Here is a 17,979-nt window from a genome sequence, read left to right on the forward strand (position 1 = left end):
GATGACAGTGATCCCAAGGCGTCGCATTGTTACAGACGCAGCGCTCGTGTGTGCCGTGGCATTGTTATACTGAAGGAGAGGGTGCCCCACGTGTGGACGTACTCTTCGAATTCATGACTTTGGTTTTCTCAGGCTCTCGCAGTAACTTGCAGAATTTATAGTGAGGCTTTTAGGCACGAATTCCAAATGCTCAACACCTGGAATATCCCAGAATACTGTGAGCATGACTTTGCTTGCTGATGCCGTGGTCTCGAACGTTTTTGGCGTCGATGATCCATTATGGCGGAACTCTCTCTTGTTTTCAGGGTCAAAATTGTGAACCTAGCTTTTATCGCCCGTCACAATGTTGTTAAGGGACCAATCACACTCACACTCAAACCGCAGAAGAAATAGTTGACAAACGTCCAACCTCCTCTGTTTCATATCGGAAGTAAACATTCGAGACACCCGTCATACACACAGTTTCTTGTAACGTAGTTCCGCAATGAGATTCGCGTGATATCCCACACTTACCTGAGAGCTGTGTCTGTTCCAACATTATGAGTTTGAACAACCCGACGCCGCACATCACTGGCATGGATACAGTCATCACCGTACGTAGTTTTCATTCTTCTATGCGTTTCAGTTGGAGGCACGTTTTCTGCTATCAGAAACTCGGTTACAGCCTCTGTTTCTCACGCACCGATATAGCCACGTTAGACACGACGACGTTAACCCGCCAGGATAGCCGAGAGCGCTAACGCGCTGCTTCCTGGACTCGGGTAGGCGCGCCGGCCCCGGGTCGAGCAGATTAACGACGACGGCTAGTGTGCCGGCCAGCCTGGATGTGGTTTTTAGGCGGTTTTCCACATCTAACTAGGTGAATACCGGGCTGGTCCCCACGTCCCGCCTCAGTTACCCGACACACAGACATTTGAAACACATGCACAGTATTTCACAATTTGCACCCCTTAAAATTAAGATGCCAAATCCGGTTAACCATGGGCGACCCTGCGTAACCGCGGGACAAGGCGCACGCGATAGAATAGAAATGACGATATTACACGCTACGATTAGGAGTCCTCAAGTGGCAGAGGGCTGCAACTTCACCGTCAGCGAAGCGGAAAAGTCGACCAAGTACTACGCATGACACGTAATACCCCACCTGATATTGAGAACAGATCAAAAAATTCGGAGGCATTATTTTTCAGCACGCTATCGTACATTTTTAAATGAAGAAAAATTATGCAGCGGATTTCTCTTTCGAAATCGCCATTGAATGTTGTTTGTTTGTGAGAATATCGTGTTATCCTCTATGTAAGAACGAAAAACGTCTACCAACAGCCGTCGGAATTCGTCAGCAGCAGGACTTTAACGTATCGAGCCTGCAGTTTATCGTTCCGCCAATTTCTTTTTGCTTCAGTTGTGACCCCGCTGCTGTCAAGCGAATATGATATCGATAGGCTGAAGAGGGATCTCAACGATACGACTAGCGCCCGAGATGACGGGCACATTGTTCGCTCACCTGTGCAAGTTCGTACCGTCACGTCAGATACCCACACGGGCAGACCGACGACGTCTGACATCTCGGGTACCACGGACTGTCAGCACGCAGCTGGTGACCGTTAGTGGTGTGCCCACAACCGGACACAGGAATGGCAAAACGTCGTCTTCTCGGACGGCTTCCCGTTCTCTGTACAGCAACACGATGATAATAATCGCACGTAGAGGCTCCATGAGGAGCGAACGTTGCCATATGGCATTCGTCATCGTCATACGCGCCCATCACCTGGAGTGATGGCATAGCCTGTCATTTGGTGTACAAACCGACCAACGGCCACCGGCCGTGGCGGTCTAGAGGTTCTAGGCGCTCAGTCCGGAACCGCGCGACTGCTACGGTCGCAGGTTCGAATCCTGCCTCAGGCATGGATGTGTGTGATGTCCTTAGGTTAGTTAGGTTTAAATAGTTCCAAGTTCTAGGGGACTGATGACCTCAGCAGTTAAGTCCCATAGTGCTCAGAGCCATTTGAAACATTTTTTTAAATCAGTTTGACGTTACATACAGTCGAGGAAATTTAAACCAGAACTTGGAAACCCGTAAACAATACCTCATACGAAGCGAGAAATGTTCTGAGTAGCGTTTTGGTAACTTGTCCGTGACTTTTTGGTACTAAATTTTCACAGATTTTCACATTATAAGATCAACATTACTTCTGTTAGGTTGATTGCGTTTAAACCTAACTGTAAGTGCCAAAAGCTTAAATAATACTGTAAGCAGATTCTCACAATCGTTTTGTAAACATTCTTGTACTTCAAATACACCCGGTAGCTCAGACAGGCTCGAACCTTCCAACGCATTATTTGCACTGAATCTTATTTGTGTTCAGTCATGGAATAAAATGCTTGCATTAGTCTTCTATTTAATGAGGTACAAAACTTTGGATTCCTTTTTATATCTTTTGCCCTTTAAGGCAGTGTGTGGCGAATCTATCACTTTCTGCGAGTCGAGAAACATTTGATTCCGTCGACTGATGCTTTTAATGTTATCAAAGTTTCAAGACCATGCTCTCTACCAATTGACGCTCAGGGATATACTGACAGCAAATACTGGTAAATCAGCACATGTGCATATTCTTGGTCCCACACAGTTATGTACAAAGTCGCATCCGTTTGAATCAAGATTTCACCTACAGAAGTGCAGCCGTGTTAGACATAGCAAGATGAGCTCTAGAGGAAGAGTGCTAATGATCTCTGTAAAAACAATTTTTTTACTGATTCCAATTTTTATGATGAAAGGGCGAACTGTTCGCTTTCGACTCTGGATTACAGTATCAAAGACTTCTATTACTTCCCACTGACTGCTTCTTCTCACAAAGAATACCAGTCCTTTTGTGTATGTAGTTCCCGGAATCGTGTAAACTTTAGGTAGAGACAGCCATATGGATTTATGTGTCCAGTAATAGCACACACACCGGTCTTCGACATCAGTTTCTAAACTGGAGCGACATTGTCTCCAGTGACAAAGATATTTATATGCGACGGTCCTCCTCGAGGGTCAGGTCATACAGCTGGAGTTGTAGGATGTGCCCTCCGCTACACATTCCACAGTAATTTGAACGGTATAGATGTAGAACTCACAGACGACCCGAATACGATAAAGCGAATGGACAGACATCTATGAGAACCGAATATGAGGGCAACACTGAAGATTTTTACAAAATCAAAGAAGAATTAGTTTTTAAAAAATTCGGAAGATTTTATTGTTTTTAAAAATATTTCCCTCTAACACCAGAACGTTTTTGCATTCGATGAAACCAATCCTGAAAGCAATGATGCCTCTGTTCCTGAAGTACTTCAGAAACCACATTTTTGTAATGTTTCACTGCTTCATCTCATAAAAGTTATCCTATGAATTTTATCTTTAATTTTTGAAAACAAAAAAGTTCTCGGTCAGTGATGTATGGTGGAGAGTCCATGGTACTGCGCTTTAGGGCATCCAGATACCCAGTTGTTAGGTTTTGTTGAGTGCAATGATACATTGTCATGAGATTTGTTTTCCATTAACTTTTTCAATAATTTGCAACAAACAGACGTTTGAGTATCATTTTTTTCCCGGCAACATGGCCCGCTTAAAGAAATTAACGGCAATCTCCTTACCGTCACTGCGAATTCGTCGAACTTCTGCTTAGATTCTGACCCACTGAGCCGATTGACTTTTCTTCTCAGGATTAGCTACATCAGAAGTTTCCAGTTCCTCAGCACCAGTCAGTGCGTTGTTGTTTCTCATCGGGATCAATGAAAATTTCCTCACATCTAGCTGTCGTGTTGATGTAAAATGTTTTGAATTTGACTCCTACCAAAGTCAAGTTTCTACCGAATAAATTCCTTTGATATCTGTCAATCTTTTTTGGGCACTGCCCGAACATCGGCAATATTTAATCAGCAACTTCAATTCTTCTGCGCCCATTCTCTTTTGAATTCGCACTATCAAATATAAATTGTTGCTTGCCAAGGAGCTTCTTCACAAAATGCTTTCCAAGTCGATCTTGACACTGTTTGGCATTAATGACGATTTAGAACCGTAAAAAACCATAACCTGAAAATGTTTTTCGGTGCACATAAAGATCTTTAAATAATGATCATTAACAGACTATTAGAATAACTCGAGAAAACTACAAGGCAATCAACTCGCAAAACATTAAGAAGTAGCTGGCGAATGTAAACACAGAGTCAAGGCGCCCTTAACACCTTCAGCCTCACCCTCGTGTTTGCTGGTGGCTCTGATACTCTCGAGGAAAGAGATTCCACTCCTACGTGCATTCTCGAAGCAAAACATAAATCTGCAGATAGGAAGAAGTCAATCAAAGTACGCTTGGCTATCAGGACAGTGCATGAAGCCTGCTGTGACAAAACAGTGTCACATGATCTCTCTCAAAACTCTCTAAGAAGTACTGGTCGTATGTTAAGGTACAGCGTGGCAAAAGAAGGTCAGACATTGCTGACAAGACAGAGACTTAAACAGACAATAACAAATTGAAACCCGAAGTGCTGAATTCTGTTTTGAAATGTTACTTCACAAATAAAAATTAAGAAATGTTGCCAGTATTCAATTGCCGCACCATAGCAAACATTGGTGGTTAATAGAATGTAGTTGGGAATGTTCAAAAGAAAATAAAGTAGCCGTTAAACAACTGTGTCCCAGGCTTCAACGGAATATTACTCAAGTTATAGACAGCATTTTCAAGTGAGTTATGTGCACACTTTATCACAATTTCCCGCAGATCCCTGCAACGGGGAGATGTTCCATTGACTGAAAAAGAAAACACAGATTACCCCCATTAGCGGAATAACGCAGCATAGATTTACACAAAATTACCGTCCTAAATCACACACCTCTATTTGCAGTAGAGTTCTATAACAAGTTCTGAATTCAAACATAAGGCCTAACTAAAACAGTGACATTCTGCGAAGCAACGAACATGATTCCGAAACATCGACCTTGCGAACATAGCTCGCGCTCGTCATACATCATATTCTAGGTACCATGGATTTTTAGTCTGAAACAATTAGCGTCTTTAGACTTCGGACAAGCTTTTGATTTACTATCAACTCCACACCTGTTGAAGAAAATACTTTTGTGTGGGACGGTTAATCAGGCTTGCGACTGGACTGAGAGCTTCGCGACAGGCAGAATTGCAGCAAATTATTCCAGTTGTATTCCCTACAAACAGAAATGCAGATGGCATGATACACTGTAATATAATAGTTACAGCAGAAGGACTGATTAAACGCTGTCATTAAGAAAAAATGTACAAATGCCGTTGTGTCTAACTAAACGGCGGAAGAAAAACAAGATCTCTCCACAAAACTGTGAACTCCGAAAGGCAACATGACTTGGAAGTTAATACGTCTAACGAGAAACGCACATTAGAGCTTTAGAAAACTATAACTTAACGGAACACACTGAATTCAGAGAACTATTCACATCGCTTTCTGACTACTACTTTGTTGTGGTTCATCCAGTAATATCGACGATAACAGCCCTATCTGTAAGCGGTTTGTTTAATCAATACAACAGTACCGTGCAGATAGTCAATAAATTTACATTCAAGAGTGGACGAGGAACGGCATTCCTACCGCGGAAGGTTCATTACAAGACATTAGGAAACCATCATCACGAAGCATTCGGAAATTACATAGTATACTGTTTCATATAAAGTAATGGATAAAAAGAGAAATTAGGCGGCAGTTAACTAAGGTGGACTTTTTAGAACATTCTGTCGATGAACTGTCTGCCAACCACTGAACAAATGCTCGTCTAGGCACTGATTAAAAGGTCGGAGAAAAGTTCAGAAAAACCCTTAAAACAACACCCCCCCCTCCAGCATCGAATGAAAAAATGGAGTTACGCAAAATCACTCACACAATCCATCTTGTAATACTGGATGGGGGAACGAAATTCAAAGAGTTTTGCCTTCCTACCATTTAGTATACTTCAGATGTCTTGCATAAAAACTGAAACTATAGAAGAAGATAATACGAGATCTAGACTCGACGGTATCTACTAGCCGCTGCTTCTCTGATAAGTCACACTTACATTGGAGCAAGGGCACGCAGATTACGAATGGTAATAACCAATCGGTTAAAGCCGAAACTGATATTTTAGCTCTCAGTAACGGGTATTTTTCGATATACGTTTCGTCTCGACTCTAACAGGTGTTTTATTCATTTCTTTACTGATAACCGATAAAAGACCAGAAATATCACGACAGACAAACACATATAATAAAAATTGGTAGTGCATTGCTGAAACAATGTCCCTGTTGCCGCGTGTCGTGGTTTTAGGTACACGTGTACATGCAGTGCACCTGGTCTGTACAGCAGTTTCTCGCTTTCGTCGCGCCGACATCTGTAGTATTGCAAAATTGTGACAACAGTAATAAATTAAAAACCCAGCATTTCATTCATAGTACACAATAAGAATAGAAAGTGGTTGAACTGCTGCCGCGTTTACGTAATACACCTTTATGGGCTTGTAGTCCTTGAAAACGGGCAGATTAACACGAAGAAAAGAGTTGTTCAGCCTTAGTTTTCACACTTTAACACTGACTATTCATAATGTCCAAACAATGGTATGATCCCCAGTTACTAACTGATTTTTGAGCAGTGTTTCAAAAAATTAGAATCAGTAGGACAATATTGGTGGTTTTTGTAGTATTCAACCACTTATTGCTTTTCGAGATGCGCAGCGAACGGGGGACGGACTAAGGTTTCTTTTATTTGCCTATTTAATATTTTTATTCTATGTATCTTGAAACTGAGAGAGTCAAAATTTTTCATTTTTTGTTCGATTTGGAGGTTCATCACAGGAAATAATAGGAATAAAAAAGCGAAAATCGGTTATTTTAGAAACTGGCTATTTTGAGCGGTTTCGGGTTAAACTGGCAAGGAAGAAAAGAAATGTAACCCAAAACCGGTTGTTTCAGGCCACATACAGCCCAACAATTATCAGCTGGCTGCCTCGGCGTTGTTTACAGTGTTTCAAAAAATTAGAATCAGTAGGACAATATTGGTGGTTTTTGTAGTATTGCTTTTCGAGATGCGCAGCGAACGGGAGACGGACTAAGGTTTCTTTTATTTGCCTATTTAATATTTTTATTCTATTTATCTTGAAACTGAGAGAGTCAAAATTTTTCATTTTTTGTTCGATTTGGAGGTTCATCACAGGATAAAAAAGCGAAAATCGGTTATTTTAGAAACTGGCTATTTTGAGCGGTTTCGGGTTAAACTGGCAAGGAAGAAAAGCGATGTAACCCAAAACCGGTTGTTTCAGGCCACATACAGCCCAACAATTATCAGCTGGCAGCCTCGGCGTTGATTGTTGTAACAAGTCTCACTATGAGATGCTTTTAAACTTGCACAGTCGTGCAACAACGCAGTCGCAGCGACAAGAGCGGCACGCCGGTCTGCAGGTAAACGCCATAATTTAGTTGTCAGTGGAATTTTCGTCGACTTCCTAAATAGTTCGTTCAGCTTTTTGTCACCAAGATAAGCGAAAATTTCTTCATGTATTTCTGTGAGCCTTACAATTATTGATCAAATTAACGTAAGAAAATTTTATAATCATTTTTTTTGTCGAACATTTTATCCTCTTCTTAGACATTGTTGCTAAGATTCATTCTCCGTACTTGAAGAAGAACTAAAATTAATTCTAGAATGGATAAAGGCATACAAAGTAGGAATCACAACGTTGTTCTAATTGTTGGTGTGGTTTGGAGCGTTCAACATCTAGGTCATAAACACCATCAAGTATTTTATTTGGACGCGTGAGCTTAAAAAAATCCTAAGAATATCTTTCTTACACATTCGCTGAAACAAAAGTATGACACTCACTATGAAATAATTTTGAACGAAAGACGCAGTTATTAGATAAAACCTCAAAAATTGTGTTAACTAGTTACTGAAAAAGAGAAGGAACTAGCTTTTCTGAAAAATTTTAAAATCTGTGGATGCATGTATGGTTCATTACACACGCACATAAAGAGTTACGCTTACAAACAGTACACACTCAAACACGCAACCTCAATGTTTAAAGATTTTGTGCTCAATGTTTAAAGATTTTGTGTCACCCAAAACATAAGATATTAAAAAATGAAGTGATGAAATGAAACCTTTTGATGAAAATGCTTGGGAAAGAATCAGTCACCCTTATGAAGGGTAAAATCTATCCTCTAATATCTGAAGGAATGGTAACCTCACAGGATTTTAAAATCACTACTACACTCGTCCAATAATCATTTAAAATACAGGGCGTGTTCATAGGCAGTTGTAGGGCTACGCTCGTGGCAGAACACAAAATACTTCCAAGTAGAATGCGTCGTGGAGTCAGAGGTGCATTACACGCACTGCAAGCGCGGCAGTTTCAGGATAGCTGGAAGAAAAATCTTTCTTTTTTGCGCAGTCACTGAATAATATCGTTCGCCTTATTTGCAAAACTGTTGCAACCGTCCCACAAAGAGACACTACGAAAGTCTCCATTTTCAGAATTTCCATCACTACATACACATAAAATTCCGACGTTGAAACGAGTAGTAACCTCTCAGCAATCTATATTCTCTAAATCGGTTGAAGATTCAGTAGCTGCAACACAAATAAGTTTCGAAATATCTCCCGGTATAGAAAAAAGTTGCCGGCCATTTACGGACGGAAATTTTGTCAGTTATTATTTCGAGTTAGGCGCTAAAAAGATTCGTCCGTAATTCTGTGCATAGGAGTTGGCACTCACAAAGGGCTAATTATCATACTCTGTAATATTGTATTGGATGAGCGGCCAGTAAATTAGTGGGAAATCACTCATATCATAGACACGGACCTCCGCGGAAATGTTTCCAGGCGGGGCAAGATTCAAAACTTGCTAGTCTTGATGTAACTGATTCGATGAATCTGAATACCGGTACGCCTCGTGCACCAAGAACTAAATTTTACAGGAAGTACAGAAAACATACGGTATGTCAAAAGAGTAATGGTTAACTGTTTAGAATTATTAAAGTAGGTTACTTTGGTACCTAAATGTTAAGCATTTTTCAGTGGCATATGCAAAGTTCATCTTTTCCTATTATTAACATGAATTTGGATGTCACTTGTTTGATTCGCCTACCTGAACTTATATCCTCATATGATTAAATTCAGGATTTCCAGCGAGCTATGAAATAAAACTAGAAAAAGATTCACAAAATATTATTTATGGATGTTCCCATAATTTTAGGTTGAAACTGAAAATTAAAAACTGAAATAGTAAAAAAAATTTCTGGAAGTCTGTGGTAAGGTCTTATGGGACCAAACTGCTGAGGTCAATGGTCCCTAAGCTTACGCAATACTTAATCTAACTTACGCTGAGGACAACACACACACCCGTACCCGAGGGAGGTTTAAATGGCTCTGAGCACTATGGGACTTAACTTCTGAGGTCATCAGTCCTCTAGAAGTTAGAGCTACTTAAACCTAACTAACCTAAGGACATCACATACATCCATGCCCGAGGCAGGATTCGAACCTGCGACCGTAGCGGTTGCGCGGCTCCAGACTGTAGCGCCTAGAACCGCTCGGCCACCCAGGTCGGCCCCGAGGGAGGACTCGAACCTCCGACGGCCTGGGGGGGGGGGGGGGGGGGGGGGGAGGAGGCCGCCGCACTGGCCATGACAAGGCTCCCCTGACCGCCCTGCTACCCCTCGCGGACTGAAATAGGAAAAAAGTCAGAATGATATCCTGCTGGAAGTCAAATAGAACACTGCATTATTATTTCTAGAAGTGGAGAAGTAGTACACAAACTTTAAAAAGGTTTATTCAACTCTGATGCCAAGTGCAGCATTTTGTTTTCTTATAAAACTTCACACCTGTTCACATTAATGGATTTTTTGCATTGATTTCAAGATCTATATGTCTTTAGTGTCGGCTGGTACAATTGAAATTGAATAAAATGTATTTTGAAATCTACATTTTTTGTAGTTAGTTAGTGTGGCTCAGGGCCAATATATGACTATATGAAAGTGAGGAACCTCAAAAAATCATTCTATGATTGGCCGGCAAAATCAACTTTTAGTAGGCTACGACTGCACTAAGCTAAACCTTCTCTCTCCAGTTTGTCATATTATTGTGCAGGCATACCAACTGGAATGCAAATTCGCAGCTCTGTGTCTACATGTAGTGTTGATTTGCACCCATAGACATAGGCAATCCCAATTCTGGATACTTTCTCCCTCTCTTCTAGCGGAAAAGTCGAATTTTCTTTTTCGATTGATGTGTTTGGGTTTAAGTATAGATGTAGGCCTACTCACCTACAATATAGCATGGCTGTGTTCTTCGGAGTGTAAAACCTAATGCAGAATCAGCAAGCCATGGATTCTCTTTTTCCACAGAGAAATGGTAAACTGATGGTAACCTGTTGTGATTCCATTCGTAAAATGGCGAGGGCGTCCTAACGGTAATTAGAGACGTATGACTGGCATCATGTGTAGTTATGTTTGTTGTGTTAGGAATCAGCTGTGGCATCTGTGCCCCAGGGGCTTTTTATCGGCTTTTCTGCAACGTGATAAAGGCAGTATGGGAAAGAGGCAGAAAAAGACAGAAGATATTGTTTCGGAACAGGATGTATAAAAGCTCGTATCCATCTTAACTGCAGATCAGCGCTGAAAACGCAGCGGCGCCAAGGAACTGGCATAATGTCCTGCGGACAGTGAGACAACTAAGAAAAACCGAGATAACTCGTAATTTCTAAAGATGCAGCATTTCCCTTCCTGATCAACAACGCTAAATGTGCAGTTTAGTGGAGTTATTTTTACCATGTGTGAACACTAACGTATGAACAAGCCACCAGTATAAATTAAGCGCCGTATAGGTCTATGTATTCCTCTGAGTACTAGATTCCGATAGGAATGCATTGGAATGTCATTACTTTTACTGTCTTGTTGGACGAGAAGCCAAACATTGACAATAGGTATATCGATGAAGTGAAAGAAAAATCTCAAATAAAATTTCCTAGGCCTTAGCTGATGAGATCATCTAGAAAGTCTACTCACTCCATGATTTTTTTTTTATGAGTTCTAGGGCAAGTGACATCAGTCCCCTGCTGATCTTGTTGGTCAAAACATCGTACAATGGTGAGAGGGAGAGCAGATTAAAAAGTTCACGCAAGAGATACTCCTCTGTTATCCATCCATTTTACAGCCCTAATATTTACCCCATCAACTGCTGGCATAATCCGTATCACTTCAGGCAGGGGGGTTACCTTCATAGTCTCGGATGTTATTGAATTTAGCACATATTAAAATTCAGTAGTAAGCAAGAAATTGTATTTTTTGTTTTCTCCAAAAAAATTCCTGCCCCAAGACACAGGCCTCCAAAATATGACACTGCTAACACCATTTCATAGATGCAAATTTCGGAATTTATTTTAGATGCTATATCTCTGTAACAGTTCTAGATATTTTGTTAGAGGTTTTTATTTGAAAGATAATTGCTTTATGAATACAATGGTATCCTTTGTTTGGACATATCCGTCAAAGTTCTTGTACTGTCGCATTTTGAATTCTTTTTATAATTTACAGATTTTTTTTTTTCAAAAATGCCAACACAGGAAAGTTAGATTTCTTTTCTGTTGATTAATACTATGTAGTACTATATTCCCTCAAAAGGAGAGCTCCCACTTTTAGTCGGACAGGTTTTATTTATTTATTTTTTTTTAACTTTCAAAGGTAATGAATGTCTTCACTGAAGTTGTTTCTTACTATTTTCCTTCATACAATGTTTATTTCTATTGTCTTTGTTGCTGTTATTTCTTATTACTTTCTTTGTTGCAGTTATTTCTTTTGACTTTCATTGTTGCAGATATTTCTTACACTTTGTTGTAGTTTCTTGTCAATTTCTTTGTCATGGTTGTTCATTGCAGGTTTCTGTATTGTAGTTGTTCAGTGCTAATTTGTTTACTGAAGAGGCCTCTCAGAAATCTGAGACCATCCAGTGAGTTCTGTGTTTTCGTCAGGAATTTGCCAGTTAACACAGCTGCAGTGTGTTTTGTGAAATGAACGTTTGAAATGTCTTCTGACGGAGGCCACAGAAGAGTGAAGTGTGCTCACTATTTGCATATCCATAAAAGAGTGATATATAAGACAAACAAAAAAACAGCCTTTGTTCAGGTTGGGAATAAGTGTTCTTATTTGAAGACTGTGTTTGAAAGTGAAGATGTTTCCAGTGACGACTTTTTGTGTTCTAAATAGTTTTGACAGAATAACAACAATGATAATATCAGAACAAGGTGAAGCCTTCCATTGTGCAGATGATGCAGATTTTGCGTCAATAGGGGAAGAATTAAATACCCTGAATCAGTCAACTGCAGAGGCTGGTGTTAGTCCTGATAAGAAACTGTGGTCAGTGCAGTCGAGCCTTAAGCTCTATGTATCAGGACAGTGCTGAGAAATTACTAAAGCAATGGATAAATACACTACAGCAAAACTGATGACATTCTAGAAATTTCATCTTCAGAAGAAAATGAACTAAAACACTCTTGCACCTCATTCGGCAATTTTTTAAAAATCAATTCAACTGTTGAATATTGTGCATCCTATGGTGAAAAGGTGCAAGTTTTAACTATTATTCCAGAGACATTTTCAAATAAACAATTCTGAAACATGTTCCATCAGTATCAAAGTACATGGTAGACAAATCAAGAAATGTGAGGTCTGTAAAAGAAGTGTTTGGAAGACCAGATCCCTATTATGGTCGTCCTGTAGAAGCAGCTCAAGTTAAAATAGTGTAGTCATTTTATCTGGAAGATAAATGGGACTGTTCTCACCAGAGTGTTAACAAAAAAGACACTACAACTATAACAGTTGAAGTTCAAGAAGTTGTGAAAGTGATGAGGTACATGACTCACAGTATTAAATAAACTTTTGCAATTTATAAGAGCAACTATACAACTTCACATATTGGAAGATCAAAATTTTATGCACTATGACCTACGTGGGCAGTTTACACCCATCTAGAGATGTCTGTTTATGTGTGTAATGCTTGAATTTTGAACTTTGTGTGGTAACTTTGAAGAACTTACTGAAGGACATGACGTATGACACATTGGTTGGGCTTTGAAGTCATTAGTAGTCTGTGATGTAAAGTGAGAGACTTGTTTGTTTCAAGAATGTGGTGACTGCCCTGGAAAGGGAGAACTGTCTTTACATACACTTGGCCTGGAAGACATATTAGGTAGGTAACCCTGCAGAAATGTGCAACATGGGAGGAAAATAAACTAATTAAGAAATTTGTTGCAGGAATGAAAGTGTTTGTAGAGGCTGAAGAACTATGTTTAGCGCTTCACTCTGATTTTGCTGAGACCTGGTCTGTAATTCTCCCACAATAAGTACAAGAGTATCATTGGAGTAATGATTAGGTTTAAATTTTTTACAGGAGTGACATTTTTTCAAAACAAGACCACAAGTGTTGCAGTTATAAGTGCTGACACAGGACATGACTCAGCACATGCTTTGCTAGCAATGCGCAAAATTCTTCTACTGCAAACAGGGGCAGAGAAGATCATAATTATTTCTGATGGTGCTCTTAGTCATTTTAAAAATACATTACCAGCTGTTTGAATTGAATAAGTTGGTTGTGCCAACTGACTGGGTATACAGCACTATTGGTCATGGGAAGGGGCCATGTGATGATGAAGGAGGTCTGTTGAAGCACCATGCTACAACGAATAATCTTTCCGGACCAAATACAGTTGTGATTCAGAATGCTGAGGATTTTATGAGGGACTGAAGACCACAACAACAACACATCCACAGCCTTCATTCTTTTGCCCAAAGAGGAAATTGAAGAATTCCATGAACAGATAAAAGAAGAATTGTCCAAACAAACTACTCCTATGAAAGGAAATCAGTTCAGAGACAGCAGGATAATATTCAGATTCACAACCTGAGAAGGGGGATGTTTGTGGCAGACTGCAGAGATTATAGACACCATTTATGAGTTAAACAAAATTGGAGTGAACTTTATGAAACCACATGGGTCAGCTGCTGGATATAGGTTTCCAGCTGAAGGACTGCAACAATGCCATCAGTGATCACTTATTGTTCACAATGTTTGGAAGATTGCAAGTGCTTCAGTTCCTATTGGTTCAAGGGGAAAGCATCACTCTTCAAAGGGAGACACTGAAGTAGTGGAACACATTTTTAGTTCATTGACTGACTAATTTCAGTACAAAACAGAGTGCATAGAAGTTACATAAATTGAAACCTTTAAGTCTTTGGATCTTTCACATACACTTTGTAACCATTTAAAATGCGTGAAAAATGAGTCTCTTACTCATCTTTCAAAACTAAAATTATGTTAAATAAGGCTAGGTTTTGATTTTTATTAGCCTGTTATGTGGTAATACGGCAATAAAGCAGGTTTTATGTAGGCCTATGGCAAAAATTTCAGTTGTTCAACCTAAAAGTGGAAGCTCTCCTTTTCAGGGGATGTAGAACTATGTGGTACTAATCTACAGAAAAAAAATCAAAATTTTATCGAATGGTATTTTTGAGAAACAATTTTTTTCCATAAATTATAAAAAAGTTCAGAACACTCTAGTAAAAGAGCTTAGACAGGTAGGTCCAAATGGGGGATTTCTTTGTAGTCATAAAGAAATTATCTTTCAAATAAAAAAAAAACAGCAAAATATCTAGAACTGTTCCAGAGATACAGCATTTTAAAATTTTTTCCAAAATTCTTATCTTCAAAATGGTATGTGCAGTGTCATCTATAGAGGGCTGTATCTTGGAGCAGAAATTTTTTTGGCGAAAACAAAAAGATATGTGTTACTTATTTAGTCTTTTATTTTAACATATGCTAAATTCAATAACGTCTGAGGCTATGAAGGTAGAATTTTTTCCTAGCCTTCCTGAATTGATATGGACTATGGCTCTGCCTCCTCTTCTTCTTAAGAACCACACCCTTAATTTTTCATCTCTTTATCAGATGAAGACTGTAAGCTTGGGAACCATTGTAGTTGAATGGTTCCTAGGGACTATAAACCAGTATTTGACAGAGTCATTAACAAAGCTGATGATACGTACCAATTGTCAAAGTAAATTTAGATTTTGTTTTTGAAGTAGGCCCATGGTGTCACAAAGGAAAACAATTTATATTCCCAATGAGGGGGTTTCATTGGATTGTTCTGGTTTAGAGAAGAGGAACTTTGAAAAGCACAATATGTTCATCAATGCAGAGCATTGATTCCTCAACGGGAATTTATGTAAACTCACTTTGAAGAGCATTAACTATTGTGTGGATCTTATAAAGCCTACCTCTGTTGGGGTCATTCTGTGGAGGCATGTGATTGTTGTCACTGAAGTGTAAATTCGACTTCAATTCCTCCCATTTGTTATATGCCATAACATTTGCTCCCTTTTCAACTTGGATGTTTCCACTCTAGTACGTCCTACTCCCAGGTAGATCATAATTGCTCATATAGGTACATATGCCAATAAACTGCTCTGTTTCCTTCTCTGAGATATTTAGAGGCTTGTTCAGATTTTATTAGTCACTGTACAAGTATGACTAATTGACAATTAAAGTTATGAGGTCCTTACCAAAAAAAAAAAAAAAAAAAAAAAAAAAAAAAAAAAAAAAAAAAAAAAAAAAAAAAAAAAAAAAAACCTTTGAAGTAGTCAGTTGGAGACTGAAGTATATGATGATTACCTGAATCCAATATTGGTGATGAAGGTTTCTCACTGTTACTGGACCCCCTTCAAGGCAAACAGGTGCTTTTACTTCGGTGATCTTTTATGTGGCTAAAGCTGTAGAAGCTGTAGGGCCACTCTCTTCACCTTCATCCGTGCCATAATTGGAACATGCTTCATTGTTTTCCAAAACAAAATAAACTCTCTGCTACCTTGTTTTATTCAAACATCACAGATTTATAGTGACTGTTATATGCAATATAGCCCCAGTCATTTCATCTTAGATGATATTAGATAACAAATTATTATAACTTTTCTGTAAATGTCCAACTATTATAGTTTAATTTAGGTAAATTACATTGTAGAAATAAAAAGCAGAATTCAGTTATCACCAAATAAGGATATTTTGTTCCTTCTATTGTGGTCAAGGGTGTAATCTGGTTTCCCATCCGAGTTATCTACCAAACTACCTTCACTCATCAGGAGGTACAAATGGTGTTGTGTTGTGATGTCTTCTTAGTCAACAAAGTGACATCTGAAAAGAGTAAACTTCATTATCCAAATTGCATGAAGTAATTCTTCAATGCCAAATGTGCCAGTTTTGACACAGACTAAAAAGCAGTAGTTTTTCAGTATATGTTCACTGTGACAAATTTGGCATAAACCCAAAAAACCTTATAAAATGTAAACTAAGCATATTTTGCAAATTGAAACTACTGTAATGAACTTTAAATAGACTGCATGAACAAGGTCATATTTTACAAAAAGGTACTTACCTTAATTTTTGTTTGTACAGCCATAAAAACTGAGGTTATGAGCAGCACATGTTTGTCTCAGATGATGGAACTGCTCACTGACTGTAGTTCTTTAAACTGCCACCAGGCAACAGCACAGTACGGTAGATGGTTGAAAATGGAACCAGATATGGCACAATGGGGCAGTAAATTTTGTTTTAAAATTTAACATTAAATAACTGTATAAAATGGTTATGTGCCAAACATGGCACACTTGGAAGTAAGATGTTAAAGATTGCTGTAAGGTACATAGAAGATTTTGTTACAAGCGATAGCTGCCAACCTTGCAACAAAAATTTAATTTATGTGTTTTTGTAGGTGAGGTAACAAAGGAACAAGGTCAGGGTATGAATATTATTTTATCTTTATTTTTAAATTGTCTGAATTGTTCTTATTTTTGCATGGAGGTACAATAAAGGGAGACGGTGCTACAGACTTATACTGGGATCTAACCATTGAGTACACTTGCCCTATGACTCTAACAATGCTCTACGTTGCTTTTAAGCAGGTGCCACCACGATATGCCTCAAAACATAATACTCTGGTTCATGAACAATGGCAGCTTCTACCTTACCCTCTGGTGGTTGAATAGCAAATGCTTTTACCATTTAACCAAGAAACTGCAGCTTACAGAACTGAACCCGTTCTTAATTTTTGTGACTTTGCTGATTCTGGTGTCAAAATTTACTGTATGGTACAAAATTAAGATGGGTCACTGTTAAATCAAGTAGTGGTATATTTAATGTATGCTACTGTATTTTTTGAAGTAAACTTTTAGTTAATATCTGTAGATTTCTTGAAGGCAGGATATTTAAGCAAGCTATAAAATATTGATTAATTTCGATATTTAAGCAAGAGGCTTAAATACTGAGAGACAAAGCATTTAGGCTTATTGTTTAGTGGCTGTAAGAGAACAATTTCATTATTAGGGGCTATGCAAAACACTTATTTCTCTCTTAGAAAATTAATTGAATATTTATTGCTACTGTTATATGTTCAAAACGGGTTGAATCGGGGCTCCATATTTCTTTCTGGATTGGCAGAAGTCTGCCATGCTCATGTTTTGTCCCTGGCCGCTGCCAACATTGACGATCTAATCATACAGTACTTGTGTTTACTGTGGCTGTTACAAACTCATTGTCATGCAGTGCTATGCCAAAACAGGAAGCATATGTATGGTACCAGATCTGTGAGACAAAAGCATGTCTTATTCTCCCAACTCAGCCTCCCCCGCCCCACCCCTCATCTGACAATGTGCTGGGGGTCAGTGGGTAGAGCTTGCTTTCTCTGCTCGCCACAGCCCCTTGATAATTTGTTCAGGATGTTGTCAGCGAATTTACATGAGTGGCAGCAAACCTTCTTGCTGAGAATTTATGCTTCTTACTCATGGAAAATGATTAAGGACTCACACCCTGTGTTTAGCAGCAGTGCAAGTTTAAAACAAAAATGAAATAAAGCTTCATCAGCTGTTTTGCCACTGGTCTCTGTTAATG

At 39.0% G+C, this 17,979-nt stretch overlaps 1 protein-coding gene and 1 long non-coding RNA gene across 4 annotated transcripts in view; one reads left to right on the plus strand and one right to left on the minus strand.

Moving 5' to 3' along the window:
• The window catches only part of LOC126334582 (serpin B12), a 96,349-nt gene that overhangs the window by 18,205 nt on the left and 60,165 nt on the right, over positions 1 to 17,979 (plus strand). Inside the window, exon 1 of one of the 3 annotated variants that reach the window (XM_049996970.1) lies at positions 7,433 to 7,451. The exons of the other annotated variants lie outside the window; for them this stretch is intronic. The gene's annotated coding sequence lies outside the window, so the exon portion shown is untranslated. Of the gene's footprint in view, positions 1 to 7,432; positions 7,452 to 17,979 lie in introns of those variants that run through there. 3 annotated transcript variants of the gene reach the window in all.
• Positions 15,895 to 16,551, minus strand: LOC126334583 (uncharacterized). Its single transcript, XR_007564759.1, has 2 exons — positions 16,469 to 16,551; positions 15,895 to 16,227 (listed from the first exon to the last, which is right to left on the minus strand). It is a non-coding gene; the product is annotated as an uncharacterized LOC126334583 (long non-coding RNA).

The sequence above is a fragment of the Schistocerca gregaria genome, chromosome 2 (assembly GCF_023897955.1).
Source record: "Schistocerca gregaria isolate iqSchGreg1 chromosome 2, iqSchGreg1.2, whole genome shotgun sequence".
NCBI lineage: Eukaryota > Metazoa > Arthropoda > Insecta > Orthoptera > Acrididae > Schistocerca > Schistocerca gregaria.